Consider the following 15,307-nt stretch of genomic DNA (forward strand, 5'->3'; position numbering starts at 1 on the left):
TAAAAACTGTACAATAAATAAACTGCTATCCTTCAGTCCTTCAGTCCCTCAGCAACTGTTTTTTCATATTTTTTCCCTTAACCTATCTATGAATGAGGGAGGTAGCACATCCTCCCTCCCCACTTTGACCACTTTCCTTTGGACTACTATGGAAACCTGCTCTTGCTTCTTGATTCCAACTGTCCCCTTTTGTGAGCACCTTCATTACTATCACCTCCAACAGTTTTTCCATGTCCTCTCCCTCTCCCCAATGAGTCCAATGATTCATATCCATATCCTCATCCTGATCCACAACCTCCCCACCCACGTTTCCACCACCACTCCCAGCCATCCCCAGTCAAGTCACAGACCAGTTTATGCACAAAATGCAACAATCCACTCAGTTCCAATCCGAATTTCCTTCTGTGTTTGATATTTGAGTCTTGGCCAACTGGAGACTGTAGGTCTCAACTCGCTTTGCACACTGCTTATGTCCTGTTTACTCGTTTCAATTTAGAGATATGTGTTTTTGTGCTGGCCAGTTTATCTTGCCACATAAAATTATCAAACATTGTAATGTAAAAACACCATGCTTATGAAGAAAACCACTGGGTCACTGATGTGTTTTGTCTTATACTGTTTTGCTGTACAACAGGACAGATTAAACAAAAACAAACAAAAAAAGCAGATGTTTTTGTAATCTCATTTTTGTGCCACTCCCACAGCTTCCAACAGCCACAACTCTTTCAGCCTTTTCACCCCTCACATCAAACTGAAACTGCAAGGTACATCTGCACAATTTTTGCAGTACTGTGCCACCTTGTGGCTAACATGTCCTGACATTTTTCTTGTATAGTTTTACAACTCAGAACAGAACAGAAATAATGACATTGTTTTTCTTTTTATTTCTAGCTCCATGCAGACAAGAGGACCAAAGACCACAGTAAGATATGTATCTTGCTTCCAAAGGACTCTGAGATCAGGCTGCTCATACAGGTAGACTGTGATGCCCATGATGCTGTGTTGGACATCTTTGTCCATCACAAGCCCAGAGGGGCAGCTACCTCAGGTTTTGACAGATCCCACAAGACCAAATTCCTCTGCAATACACACTCAATCGAGAGTTTTTTTTTTCTTTTTTCCCCCTTCCTGTTATCCAATCTGTTGAGGACAAGTAACTCTGTGATTGTCCCTCTGGATGGGCTGAGGTAAAGAAATGAGTGAAAGGAGGAGCCGGGGCTCGGCAGATGTCGGCAGGGCCTGGGGACGCGCCCCCCTGCTCACTTTGGGGTTCTGACGTGCAGCGAAGCCTCACCTCTAATGAAGGCCTGAGGGCTGTCTGCTACATCCAGCTGACCCCCCTATGCCCCCCCCTGCCCCATACGCCCCCTACCCTGCATGACATCAGCAGCTACCCGGGTAATTCCCCCTCAGTCTTTGTCATGACTTGTAGTCATAAAGCTCCTCTGTTACTCAACATGGAACTGTGCCCAGAGATGCTGTGGTGATTAAGACTCTGATGGACTAAGCTGGCCTTTAAGTGAATCTTGCCACAGCCTTCTCCTCTGAGTCCCTAGTATTGTGTGTTTATGTCTGAATCCCTCCTGTCCCAATAAAGAAATAAACACTGTGAGGATAACACTACCTGCTTTTCAAACACAATAACAGTTACAAAACAAGATAGAAGAGAGATAGAGTCAATCTACTGAAATATTTGCGGTTCTTAGTGCAGTATATGAATTACATGATTTACGTATTTTTTCTAACTTCTTAATCCATCCTACCATCTTGCTCTCTCCCATTCTTTGTGGTTGTTTTCCGGAGATGCTGGAGAAGATGGTGAATCTGAGCCAGACTGCAGCAGTCCTGGCAGGTTCACAGTTGGCAGTAGACACTCACCCCCAGCTGCAGGTGCTGTATTTATACCTTCCCTGTTAGTGAAGAGATAGACACACACACACACACACTCTTTCATTCATGTAGAAATGCATAGGAACCATTGGCGATTAAATACTCTGCTTCATTCTTTCTAATGCTGCAAATAAAATGGTATTTATGATGGTACAAGTAACCATAGAGATAGTTCTCATACAAGCAGCCCATGTCACTGTTGTGTCATAATCCCATCTGTGAAAGGCCATCCAGATCAACCACCACACTATAGACCGAACAAGCAGAAACATCCCACCCACATGTGCTTTGAGCTCCTGGAGCCGGCCTTATTCTGAGGCCACTGGAAGGTCGGGCACAGCTTCCGACACAGCCAGGGTTTTTCCATTTTATCTCAGGTTCAGTTGAGGATCAGGCTTCCTCAGTTGTTGTTGATACTGACCCCTTTGTTAAGGAGCGTAGCATCTCAGCAGGCAGGAGAGAGTGGGCAATACATCAGTGTGGCGATGGAAGAGTTTGTTGGAAAGCAGTTCTCATACACATTCCCAACAAAAGCAGCAATAAAGCTCATATAATCTTCCCTATTTAAACCCTGCCTTTGTTTTTTTTTATGTTGCAAAATGACATTCACATTAGTTAAAGCATCTCAAGTTTTTATGGCAGGTTAGAAATGAGATATTTACTTTTGCAACCACATTTGTTTTAATTCTGATGTCTATACAGGAGCTTGTGTTTTGTTAGTCCTGATCTAAGTGGGTTTCTTGTCCTTAGGTGAAATACTCGCAGGTCAAAAAGTCACAAACATTACCATGCAATGATAACATCTTATCAGCTTTGTTAGCAGGGGATTTCTTCATCACAAAGCAGATGATTGTAATAAACCTGAACATGATATAACCATAGGGCGTATTAAGCTATGACTGGGCGTCTATCTTCAGGGTTATAAAGGGCAATTTCACCTCTAAGAACAGTAACTCTGTTTCACTCTCTGTATATTTTTCTCAATCTCTTTCAGTGTCATGATGTCGCTGTTTGAATGATGCACTTTTGAATATCTGCCTCACTTTGCCACTTATGCTTATACCAAGTTAAGACAGTTTTATCACATGCATGCGACACACGTTACAGACTTTTTTTTTTGTTTGCATTGACTGTCGCAGTGTAACAATCTCCTGCATGTCATCATAGGATCATTGTCCTATCATCATCATTGTGCAAGTCCCACTGATATCGTCAGCAGGCGTAATTTTTTAACCATTATTTTTTACCAGGTTGTCTCATTGAGATGCAATCTCTTTTTCAAGAGAGATCTGGTTAAGATAGTGTAATGAAATCAATACAGTAACACTTCCATTCTGCCTATTTTTTTTTAATCTTTCGCTATTATATTTGTTTGTCTTATCCTCAGCTGTCAATGTCTATCTCAAACTTTTCTCTCAAATCTTTCATCTATAGGTTTTCCTATTCAGATCTTGACTTCCCTTCTTTCCCCTTTACTACTGTTTTAGTGTTTGTTATTGTAATTTTGTGCATCTTAGTCTTATTATATTATTTTATTGTGTGTATGTGTGTGCACATGTGTATATTGAGGGCTTGGAGCCAAGGGGGTGTAAGTGCATTATAGTAGATTTTACAGGAGAGCCAAAACAATTTTTGATCAAACTTGGATCAGCTGCCGTTACCACATACTAAGCACAATATTTTAACTTTTTGTGTTATCAGATTGAGCATTACTATAAAAACAATACTGCTACGGTGTAAGATGAATTATATTTGTTAACTTTTTTTAAAAATGGCAAGAGTGAAATACGCCTTTTCGGCACAAACATTGTCCCAATACAGCCATGCAGAATATGGGCATATGTAAGTAAACAATTGTAAAACACATTCATTTTAATACAAATCTAGCAATTACACTTCAATCAACCCTGAAATATAAAATAAGATCAGAATGAATATCTTTATCTTGAAGTAATGCTCAGCAACTTTCACCAAGGCCTTTAAAATTGTAGGCCACATGGAACATATCAAATTGATTGATACATTTTTTCTGTTAAAAACTTTTAATAAACTTTTTTAATAAACCTCTATAGACATAAGAAACTACTTTTGATTCTAAACTACTACTTTTCTTTTCTTTTGCTAGTATAATACATTTTTGTATGTGTCCCAGGACACATCACTTATTGATGTGTCCTGGGACACATTCAAAGACCTGTAAAACTCCTCATAACACTGAGGCATAACTTCAGCTACCAGCAGTCAGAGCTCATCTTGACCAGTTCACACTCCTAACATTATAAAATAACATTTTGAATCTATAGGCCTAAGTATTTCATGGGAATATTAACATATTTACATTCATCTAATATTGACCTAGAATATTAATTAGGATATGAATAGGATACTAAAAATGATGTGATCATGCTGCCATGCTAGCATTACTTACGTCAGCATGCATTTTGAGTTGACCTAAGTGCTGTTATAATCCTCTACCCACAATGCTTGTTCAGTGTCAAAAGTGGGGTTTTGCTTGGCGTCAAAAGGGCATAAGTGCAGTTACGCCCTTTTGGCAGCAAACAAAACCCTACTTTTACTGTTACGGCTTTCAGTTTTTGTTTAATTAAAACTTATGGGTCATGATTTCAGTTGTGTCCTTTCGGCACTGAAAAGATCTCACTGAGACCGTTCAATTGATATATAATACTCATATTCGCCCAAAATCGCACTTACGCCCCTTTGGCTCCAAGCCCTCGTATCAGCATGTGTATGTTTGTCTGTATGTGTGTTGGGAATGCTGTGACACCTGGCAGTGCTCAGCCTCTGCTGTTTCTGCAGTAGGCTACAGTTGAGGTGAACTGGAAATCTCTGACCACAGCCACCTGCCAGCGCCCCACCAGTGATGAGCTGACAGATGCTGCAGAATCAGCTCACCAAGGCCGGGCTGCTGTGATGTGCTGCCACACACTGACCTGGACATGTAGAGAACACACACACACACACACACACACACACACACACACACACACACACACACACACACACACACACACACACACACACACACACACACGTCAAAACAATGATCTATCTTCCTGTAGAAAACCAGATCAAATATCATAGTAGTGAGATCACGTTAGACACATTTCGATGCTACTTCAATATCGTTATTTAATAAACCTTCGTCAGTTTCACCAAATGTGCTCTGCATGCTGAACTCCCATCTCCTATCAGCTCCTTCTCGGGAAAAATCCTGTTACGCACAGGAAGTGACGTTGTTGACGCGTCAGCGGTTTGTTTGGAAAACCGTGAGCAGCGATTGTCGCCACCATGGCTAAACAACATAGCGGTCCCTTACTTACAGAAATACGAACTTCATCGACAGGACATCCAAGGAAAAACAAACAGATTGATCGCTCTGAGGAAATCAAGCATGCTAAAAAAAAGAAAAAAAAAGAAAGCGACCTTTTTCCGAGCCAAAACTACAGTGAACATCATCGGCATTGGCTTCCAAAGATGAAAAACACTCCAAGATGAGAAGCGATGATGAGGAGCGAGCGTCTAAAAACACTCCAAGATGCTGAAGAGAGACGGAGGAGAGATGCAGATTGTTTCTCTTTCTTCTTTTGAACTGGTAAGTTTTTTAACTAACGTTTTTTAACCGCAGTCGATATTGAGTGTCTTTATTAAGATGTTGGGCAAGTTCCTACAATGAGTATGACACGTTATCTCCAAAGGTGTCGCCTAAAGCAAGAAAAACAAGAATCACTTTAAACTCGCCACTAGGAGGAGAGCTCATCTGGAGGCCGTTTGGGGTAGGTAGGCACATAGATATATATACGTATATATGTCTATGGGTAGGCACACATGTTTTTCACAAGGCACATGGCATGTTTGCAAACCTATAACCTGCTGGCACCACACATCTGTGCAGCTTCGGTTGAATTATAAATTAGACTTTATGTTTCAGAACGTATTTTCATGTGTAATTATGTCTGTAATACAGGACATAACAAACACTTGTTAAACGTAACTGAATCATACTCTAAAATTTGCCTAGTGTGACTTCCGTGCATAAAATCATGACTGTTTGTTGCATATTGAATGAAATTACTCCTCTTATTAAGTATTGTGGTGTGATGCTTGAACTGTGTAGCTGCTGACTGAAATTGAAAGAGGAACCATAACTGAGAGGGAACAGGGAGACCAGCAGCAACACAGAGACCTGGTGGGTCAACATACTCATGGAAGAATTATTCAATACAATACTCATAATAAATCATGCAGTATTCTTTGATTCTTTTGATTTGGCTGTTATGCTAAACTGTGGTTTGTTATTTAGCATGTTGCTCAATTATTCAACCTTTACTTAGTTCACTGAAGAGACACAGAGTTGGGACCCTCTTTTCCAGGGGTGCTGAGATTACAAATAAGTAGAGTCGCAAGCAACAAAAGGGGGAAAAAAGAAAGAAAGAGAGAAAATAAATGAATAAATAAACAATTAAACAAAAAGACAGTTATTTTAATAGAGAATCACATAGGTTCGCATATATCAGTCCATCCTTGCAAGGGAACAGATAGAGATGTGAAGAGTGCATCAATTAAAGCAGGTGCAATTAAGGGTAACGAGTTGATATCCTTGACTGAAAATGTCCCAGGGGAACAAGGGAATAAAATTTCAGTAAGCCGTGTGAACCATTCCAAGTCTGTGGAGCGCAACATTTAAAAGCTGTCTTTCCGAAGTCCGTGGAGACATCGAGCATTAGCCAGTCCTGGCTAATTATATGTTGGTTTAGTGTAGACAGTCTGGAACAGGACTTCTATCGCTGTCCTCATCTTCAATGCTCATGAGATCCTAGAGACCATCAAGCACTTCAGATCATTGCTGTGTGTGTGTGTGTGTGTGTGTGTGTGTGTGTGTGTGTGTGTGTGTGTGTGTGTGTGTGTGTGTGTGTGTGAGAGAGAGAGAGAGAGAGAGAGAGAGAGAGAGAAAGATGTGCAGATGTGCTGGCGTGTCATGCATAGTGTAGCCTGCATATTATTTTGACTATTTCCCCTTGATCCTTTTGGTCATTGTCACTGAGATAGGTTTCAGTTAAAGAACTTGATGATATAAAGTGTATGATTACAAAGGTATGTTGGGTTGTTGAATTTTGGTTTTCAGTTGGATTGGTGTGTGCATTCAGATTTTATTTTGACTGCTATCTGATACAGGTGTACAGCTGCTAGCTGAATAGAAAGGCCTGACTCTGAACTGTTTCATCAGGTCTGAGGTCAGCCACTGTGGAGGGTGTGGCCACCCAGGGCGTTGCTAATAACATCATGCAAGTGGGACTATGTGATGATGAAAGTGTGATAATGTTCACAGCTTGTATGTAGGAAGGACACTGGAGATTTGCTTCTGGTTCATGGTCGTAGTTTGACACCAAAACATAAACAAAGCACAACGTGTGTGCTTTGTTTATGTACTATGTCTGTGTCTGTGTGTTTATGTACTCACCACTGGTGCTGAAGTAAGATGAATGCTTCCCAGGTGTTCAGTCCACAGGCTCCTCTCCCAGAGTTTACTGAATCATACAGGTATCCAGGCCGAAGTTAATTAGGAGCGTGTGCCTTGTTGCCCGGCTGGATGCTCAATCACTGCCCTATTTGCCACAGAAAGCTACAGTATTTTTCCATAGTTTTATGTACTGTGTATAGTGAAGGAATTGCTCCCTTGGTCTGTTTTGTCTCTTTTAAAGATGCTGGAGGCTTGGTGCCCCATAGCAGGCCCCTCTAGTGATGCTGTGTGCACCATTGTCTATGGTTGCTACATCAACAGAAGTGGGAAAGATCATGAATGAGGTTAATGCATGCAAAAGGCATGAAGCTCATTTGCAATTGTTCCATCTAAATACAATTGTGCAGATGCTCAAACATGCACACACAAACCCACTTGTATTCGCAATTTTATATACACCTGTTTTTATATAATGCTGTCTGTTGGGAAGCTGTTCACACCGTGTGATGGGACAAAGATGGGTTGTCACACAAGGGATCGCACAATACACAATTGTGTCATTCAAAAACATTTTCCCATTCGTCCCAAACAGATCACTATACATTTACAAAATAGAGACATATCTATTGTTTCTTGCTTCATGGTACAGAAGCTACAGTTCACATTGTATTTTGAAGTGACATCACTACAAGAATAACATGATGTGGAATTTTGTGTGAGTTCTTTCACTTAATTTGTAATTGCACATTGCCATTTTGTGCCATTTTATATCAGATTTATTACTTCAAATAAAGTTGTATAGCAACTTATCAAGGGTGGAGTTGTTATTGTTAAAATCAGCTTCTCTTCCAGTTCTTTCTCTTTTACTTCCTCATTGAGCTGAACTCCCATTGGCTGTTGCCAGGGTCACTCTCAGATTTCAATCTTTGTGAACACACAAGCTCAGCCAGGCTGGGCCAGGCTTGTGACAAAATTCAACACGTCTGAAAAAATCTTATCAGGCTCTGACTGGTCTGGAGTCGTGGTGAAGTCTCCAGCCCGTTCACACTACAGGATAATCTGACCAACTGTTGGGCCCAAGTGCCCCCCCCCCCCCCCCCCCCCCCCCCCCCAGCCCTGACTCACCCCCACCCAGCCCTGACTCACCCAACAGTCAGGATGGTCCAGTCAGTGTTAAAATCCTCTAGTGTGACCTAGCCTTAATCCACACAGGGCGCTGGCCTCATTCCAGTGATTGATTCTCATTCAAGCGAATATTGATTGTTCTCATTTAGAGATTTCCAGCAGACATTTGTAACGAGAGCAGTTCAATAACTCCCATCTCACTCCCTCACATCTAGTCCTCTCCACCCCATCCGGGCTGTAGCATTTTGTTGGCATTTTAGAGCATGCTGTGGTAGTCGTGGCTGTATTACAGTAACACTGCTGTGTTCACAGTCCTCTGCTGTTGCTCTGCCTTTGTGGAACATTAACACAACACAGATTATTGTGAGATTGTTGGCTGGATTTGAACCACTCCCTGTACTCTCTCTTATTTAATTTCTTGCAATTGAATTTTATAATGTATGATGATATGTTTAAAATGAATAAGTTCTGAATTCCTTGTTATAATTGATGATTTTGCAGTAACAAGCCTTTCCCTGTCCTTTCCTCTCTAACACCATGGCCTGGTTGCTTAGCATGGAATAAACCTGAAGCTGAGTTTGTTCATTGGACAGCCTCCCACTAATTGGATTTACAGTGATGGATTTTATGTATCCAGAAAACATTTCCTTGACCTGGGGAAAATGCAATGTGTGTCTATATTTTTGCAAGCAATTTATGCTGACCATTATTCACAGCACTGCATTGGATTGAGTTTTTAAATACAAATAGAGTAGTAACTTAATCACTATTTGTATTGATAAACCCTTTTAGTGCCTGCTGTGTAAATAATTTTACAGCTTGCCAAAGTTTTGTATTTAACAGGAATTTCAAGAAAACAAGGCAATATTTGCATATTGTGACCACTGATTTTCATCATTAACTCAAACATATCATCTCCTCCTATTTATCTCTTATACCTATCTATTTTGCCTCCACCTTTTTCCTTTATGCCAATCCATTAAAAAAAAAATGTATCTTTCTATTCATTCCCTTGCTTCGTTTCTCTGTCACTCCTCTCCTTTCGTTTCTCCACAGCAAACAGAAGATGGTCACCTTTAACATGGATGTCAATATTATAATAATAATTATAATCGCTAAAATGTTATTATATCACATTAGATAATAAGATTCCAAGTAATTTCTCATTTACCTTTCAGTGTATTTTGATTCTCTACATACTGCCATGGCCACAAATACATGTGCAGCAAGAAAATAATCTGTAACTATTGCCATTTAAATCAGAAATAAGAAGAAAGTAACATTTTTGTCATCCATGAAATGGTAATATGCTCCACATGTACACTGGGTATACATTTATTTACGGGATATCTCCCTTAATATGAAATTGGCATCATCATTAAGATGGCTTCAAGCTGCTGTGTGTAGATCATGGAATGGAAGCTGTCCTTATCTGATGTACTGTTATGGATTTTTCATCCACAGATAAGATTTTGATGATGGGAGACTGCTACATCCAGCAAACAGAGAGCGTCACAGACCGTGCGAACCAACCTTGGGACGGGACCGGTCCCTCAGAGGTGGAGCAGCTCTGGACGTCCTGCTCATTCACTGTGGTGGCAAACACCTGAGCGAGAACACCAGTCTGAAACTCACGGCAACGATGAAGGAGGACCTGCACGGATGAAAATCACCCTCTGGCTAATTCCAGTCCAGGGAAGTTTGACAAGACCAGAAAATGGGCGAACAGTGTTGTGGCTACATTTGTTCATGGTTTAGGTGGGAACCTTGTTGTATATCATCCTCGCATTAAATTTGACATCGCTGCCCTATTTTTATGTGATGGAGTCATTTCACCCCTATGGGAAATTATGTTTTTCTAACATTGCTCAGTCGCTTAAAGCTTAAATCCAGGAACTGCCTTTAATGGGTTTTTAAGTGCTCATAAGGCTCATAAGACAGGTCATAAGGCGGGTCAGAAGTCTGGCAGTTTATCTAATAACTTAAAACATTTTTTCCATGAAGCCCATAAATAGGCCAGAGTTTCATGCTTTATGTGACAGTCAATATGTTTTTTTTACATTGTATATTTCTGTAAATAAGGTGGTGTATATATTTACTGTAAATAGTTTCTTTATTACAAATTACATTATTAGGCATAACATTGTTCAACCTTACTGTCACTGCTCCTCCTCTCCTCCCCTCTCTCTTCTCCCCAGCCTTACCAACCGATTCTCTTCTCATCAGCAACATTCAGATAGATCTGGCTGTTTCTATTGCAATTAGTTTTTTTTATTTCGACTGGTTTTTATATTGTTTATTTTTATGAATAAAGTTATGCTTTTTTGTGAAGGCTTCATTATTGTGATAATAGTAGATGAAGAGGCATGGCCTACTGTCCAATGAAAACCACATACACTATCTCCAAATATGGTGTTTCACTTTACTTAAATTGAAAGTATACACGGTCCTGTATGCATTAAATAAGTGTTTTCACCCATATATTTATGTATGTATATTATATTTAAAATTGTATTTTTAAAAACACATGGCAGTCTATTGGGTTTTACGATAAGTGGTACTCTCAAAATTCATTCATTCATTCATTGAGTGCAGATGAAGAAGACCCTTCTTCCTTTGTGGAACACAACACAGGGAACACCAGAAATTATTATCATGCAACTGGAATCTCAAGGATGTAGATAGATTAACTTTTCTGAAGTTTTTTAAAAATTCTATATGATTCAAAATTCTGACACTTGAAAGATGGGTTGAAAATCAAAGTTGTAATACTCATAAATTGGAATGTAGTCTAAACATTAAAAAAAACAAGTAGAAGTGGGTCATCAACTCAGGACTTCTGCTATGAAATGGGATAAAATGAGAATATTCCTGTGTATTTATCATCCATCAGCGGAGCATTCAGGACCAGTTTTCCCTCTTAGCTTAGGTCACCAATAGTTTGGTGACCTACATCTAATAATTTATCTCATTGACAAAATAATAACATCTTGTCAGTCCCTACATCTAATAATTTATCACACTGACTGAGTAATAATATCTTGTCAGTCATCAGTCATTGCTCTAATTTGTCCCCAGAAATTTTGTATTAGCAAGTTTGGAAATTTTGGTGGCAAATTAAATTAGATGCAAGGACTTTGTCATAGTCTGACTTATGGTTTAGTGAACTGACGCCCTTGCGTACAACTGGCTCAGATTTAGTCTGTTGGTAGGCCTAGACTATCCAAACAGCAAAACGTTAGTCTTGCACCTTTACACTAGCCATCTGGCTGAGGTGGCCACAAATGAGAAGAGCGCTGCTGCTGTCGAATCCTCTGAAGGAGCCTACAAATATCAGAAAAACAATGGCAGTCACCTGCTTGGCACTCGACTTCTCTGTCTTCGACTATGAGACCAGGCCAGTCAGCTGGGAAAAAGAGGCCTTTGATGAGGCTGTTGGATACCTCGACGATCTGAATGAGGACTCCTGTAAGGTGCTGCAGCTGCTGAGGGACAGCCTGACCTTGCAGACCAGGAACCCTGGCCCAGCGAACAGCAGGACAGTGAGGAGGGAGAGGCCGACAACTGAGACCAGCTCTTCACTGGATGGTTCATCGGATAGTTCTTTAGTTAAAATAGCTGCTTCCTTCTTCCACCACTACCCAATTTTCATTACTCTTTTCTCCATGCAACACTTTCTATTCCTCCTCCTCATAGTCTGTGTCACTGAAATGCTCATTTCAGACTTCAGAGTAGAAAGAATGTGTTCCCTTTCAGTCAGGAGGCCCAATTAATGTAACAGTGGAATTATATAAACTCCCTCAGGCCCTCTGTGAAGTTCAGCAATCATGCCCAAAAGGCATTTGGGGATTTTTTTTTTTACATCATGGGCGGTCTAGCCTTCCCTTTGGACTCATATGATACATCCACTTGAAACTTGCACAGAAAGGAGAGAGGAAAATAAATATTTTTTTGTGGTCTTGGATGTGTTGTTGTACCTCCCCACTTCTTGGCTTTGTACTTAGCTCAAACAGTTCCATGCATTGCAGCCTCCCAAATTCCTCTCTTATCCTCCACAGAACAGCCGATCAAGTTGAATGCTCTCTGCCCTGTGTGTGTTTTTGAAGAGCAAGCCAGAGTAAAGGCCATTGGTTTGGAGAAGCTATTTCTAAAGCCTGCGAAGAGGTTTGGGCTGCCTGTTAAGGCTAGGTCACGCTCGAGGAGTGTAATGCCGACTCTAAGCCTGACTGGACCATCCCGAACATTGGGGTGAGTCGGGGCTGGGGGAGGCACCCGGGCCTGACGGTCGGCACAGATTATCCTGCAGAGTGAACTGGCTCAAGACTGGAGACTCTGGTCCTTTGCCCAACAAGACTTTTTCAAACATGTTTGGTTTCGTCAGGCCCAGTCTCTGATCTGATGGTCCCCAGCATGACACACCGTGCTGTTTGTGTGGTCACAAGGGGTTAACTCTTTTCCTCTTAATCTTCCAGGCTTGTTGTTGTGTGACTGAACATCCCATTAATGGATAAAATGTGTTCCATTACCAGCTGAAAGGGAGTGACAGGTCATGAATCTAACCACAGTTCCCTGAAGGAGGGATGGGACCCCATCTCTGTTAAGTGCACATGGGAACTTGGGAGGGCAGGGCCTTGGGCGATGTCCAATGTCCGATCCGTTCAAAGCTCGTAGGTTATGACCTCCACCACCACACACACACACACACACACACACACACACACAAATGTCACTGTTTGATTCTTTGTTTTCCTTGACTTGAACCCCATCACTTGTTTGTGTTTTTTCTCTATTTCGTGCCTTGCCATTTACTCTCAGATCTTTCATTTTGTCATTTCGTGAAATGCTAGTCCATGATGAATGTGTATGTATGGCAGCATTTTCACAGATGACTAGATATATGTTTAAAGGCTGATTGGACAGTGTCTGGAGTTTCACTTGTCCAAGTGCATTTTGTTATTAAATATATAATGTGTGGTCATTAAAAGAACGCCATTAAAATATTACATACAACATGAGCATGATATGCCTCTTCCTGCTGAGTGATTTATTTTTAATTGTACTGGCCTTGATTTCTGTTTGTATAGCCTGCTGGTTTGTGTGTCTGTGTGTGTGTGTGTGTGTGTGTGTGTGTGTGTGTGTGTGTGTGTGTGTGTGTATTCTGCGTCCACTGCATGAGTCTGCCATCTAGATCTGTTTTGGTATCCTTTAGAGACCCCTAGTGGTTGCTGATAGTACTTGATACTTCATGCATTTTCTTCATGCATTCCATCTTTTATATTTCTCACACAACTAGCACAAATCAAACATGCCTTTATTTGGAGCAGGGGTGTAACATGATGATGAAGTCTTACACGATGAGAACAATTATTTGCATCACTGCAAGCTTGTTGGTGCTTTTGTCATCCTGATATGAGTGAATATACAAAGTTGAAGACTGGTCTGGCTCTCCATTTGCTACAAAACAACAACAACAAAAAAACCTCCAAAAAAACAAAACAATGATGGGATGAGGTATTATGAGCCACCTTTATGGAGAATTGATGTATGATCAGTAATTTAGAAAAATAAAAGTTTTAAGAGATCACTATTATATGCATTGAAAATCAGATATGGTAATCGTCATATTTCTCTGTTGCACCGTCCTTCAAACCTCAGGCACTCAGTTTTAAGTGAAGTGAGTAATAATTAACACACTCAAGTGCATTAAGGAGAAAGATAATGCTTAGTATTCACTATGGGTGTGGCGAGGTGGGGGTTAAAGTGCCTCATATTTGCCTTGGACTTTAATAAATGTATAGTTCCTTGTTGACTGAAAGTGAAGGTCATGGATTTGATTCAAATAATATTCTCTCTATAAAGAAGAATGAGAAACGATATTTAATGCGCCTACAGGACCTATTGTTTTAAATCAAAGATGTAGCATTCAATTAAGCAGCTAATTGTTTCAGTTAATTGGTTTGTGCTTCCTCTCGTAGCCCTTGATTGACCTGCAACAGTAACAGATTTGTTATCAAAAACTTCACTTATCTGTTATGCCTGTTTACCCACTGACAGAGTTCTCACAGTCAGAGTGTCAGGACAAAAGAGGAGTTCAGATAATGACTATGTTACAGAGTTTTCATGACTTAATGCAAAATATTCTTGCTTCTATCAGTAAGAATAATTGTTGTCAACTATATTCAGTTGTTGTTGATTCAATAGTAACCTAATCATTACACTGGATAGTTTGATAATTTTCTGTATTGTAACTTTTCTGCATGTATTGTAAACTGTCATTTGTTAGGCAGTAAAACTAACTAAATTAATTGAGTTGATGATGTAGTTTATCTGTCAGTCCTTTGTTTAACAGGAACACTTGGTCTTTTTCTCCAGGTATTTCCTTGTGGGTTGATTATTAACAACATTATTTGCGAAAAGCTTACACATTTTTACATATTACTTTTTACATTCATGAAACAGCAAGATTATTGGAACATCCAGATGCAGTGTCAACCAAACATGATATCTGGAAATGTATAGAATAACAAAACTTCACTTATCTTCACTTAACTTCACTTATCCCCCCCCCCCCCACACACACACACACATCCTCCCAGCCCACCCAGCCTTCTGAGTCACTCTCTCTCTCTCTCTCTCTCTCTCTCTCTCTCTCTCTCTCTCTCTCTCTCTCTCTCACACACACACACACACACACCCAAACACACACCTCCACCTGCTTGTTGACCAGAGGTACATAAGTGTCCATGCAGGTGATCCATTCAGAGAGGAGATACTTCTGCAGCACTCCTGTCCTCTGTCCACCCTCTCACAAAA

At 40.5% G+C, this 15,307-nt stretch overlaps 1 long non-coding RNA gene across 1 annotated transcript; it reads left to right on the forward strand.

Moving 5' to 3' along the window:
• Window positions 1-5,238: 5,238 nt before the first annotated feature.
• On the forward strand, window positions 5,239-10,775 carry LOC139653615 (uncharacterized). Its single transcript, XR_011695999.1, has 3 exons — window positions 5,239-5,503; window positions 5,607-5,684; window positions 9,959-10,775. It is a non-coding gene; the product is annotated as an uncharacterized lncRNA (long non-coding RNA).
• Window positions 10,776-15,307: the final 4,532 nt, after the last annotated feature.

This window comes from Centroberyx affinis, unplaced genomic scaffold, assembly GCF_046629955.1.
Source record: "Centroberyx affinis isolate AG114_WGS23_722 - 3 ecotype Tasmania unplaced genomic scaffold, CSIRO-AGI_Caff_v1 ptg000131l_1, whole genome shotgun sequence".
Taxonomy (NCBI): Eukaryota; Metazoa; Chordata; class Actinopteri; order Beryciformes; family Berycidae; genus Centroberyx; species Centroberyx affinis.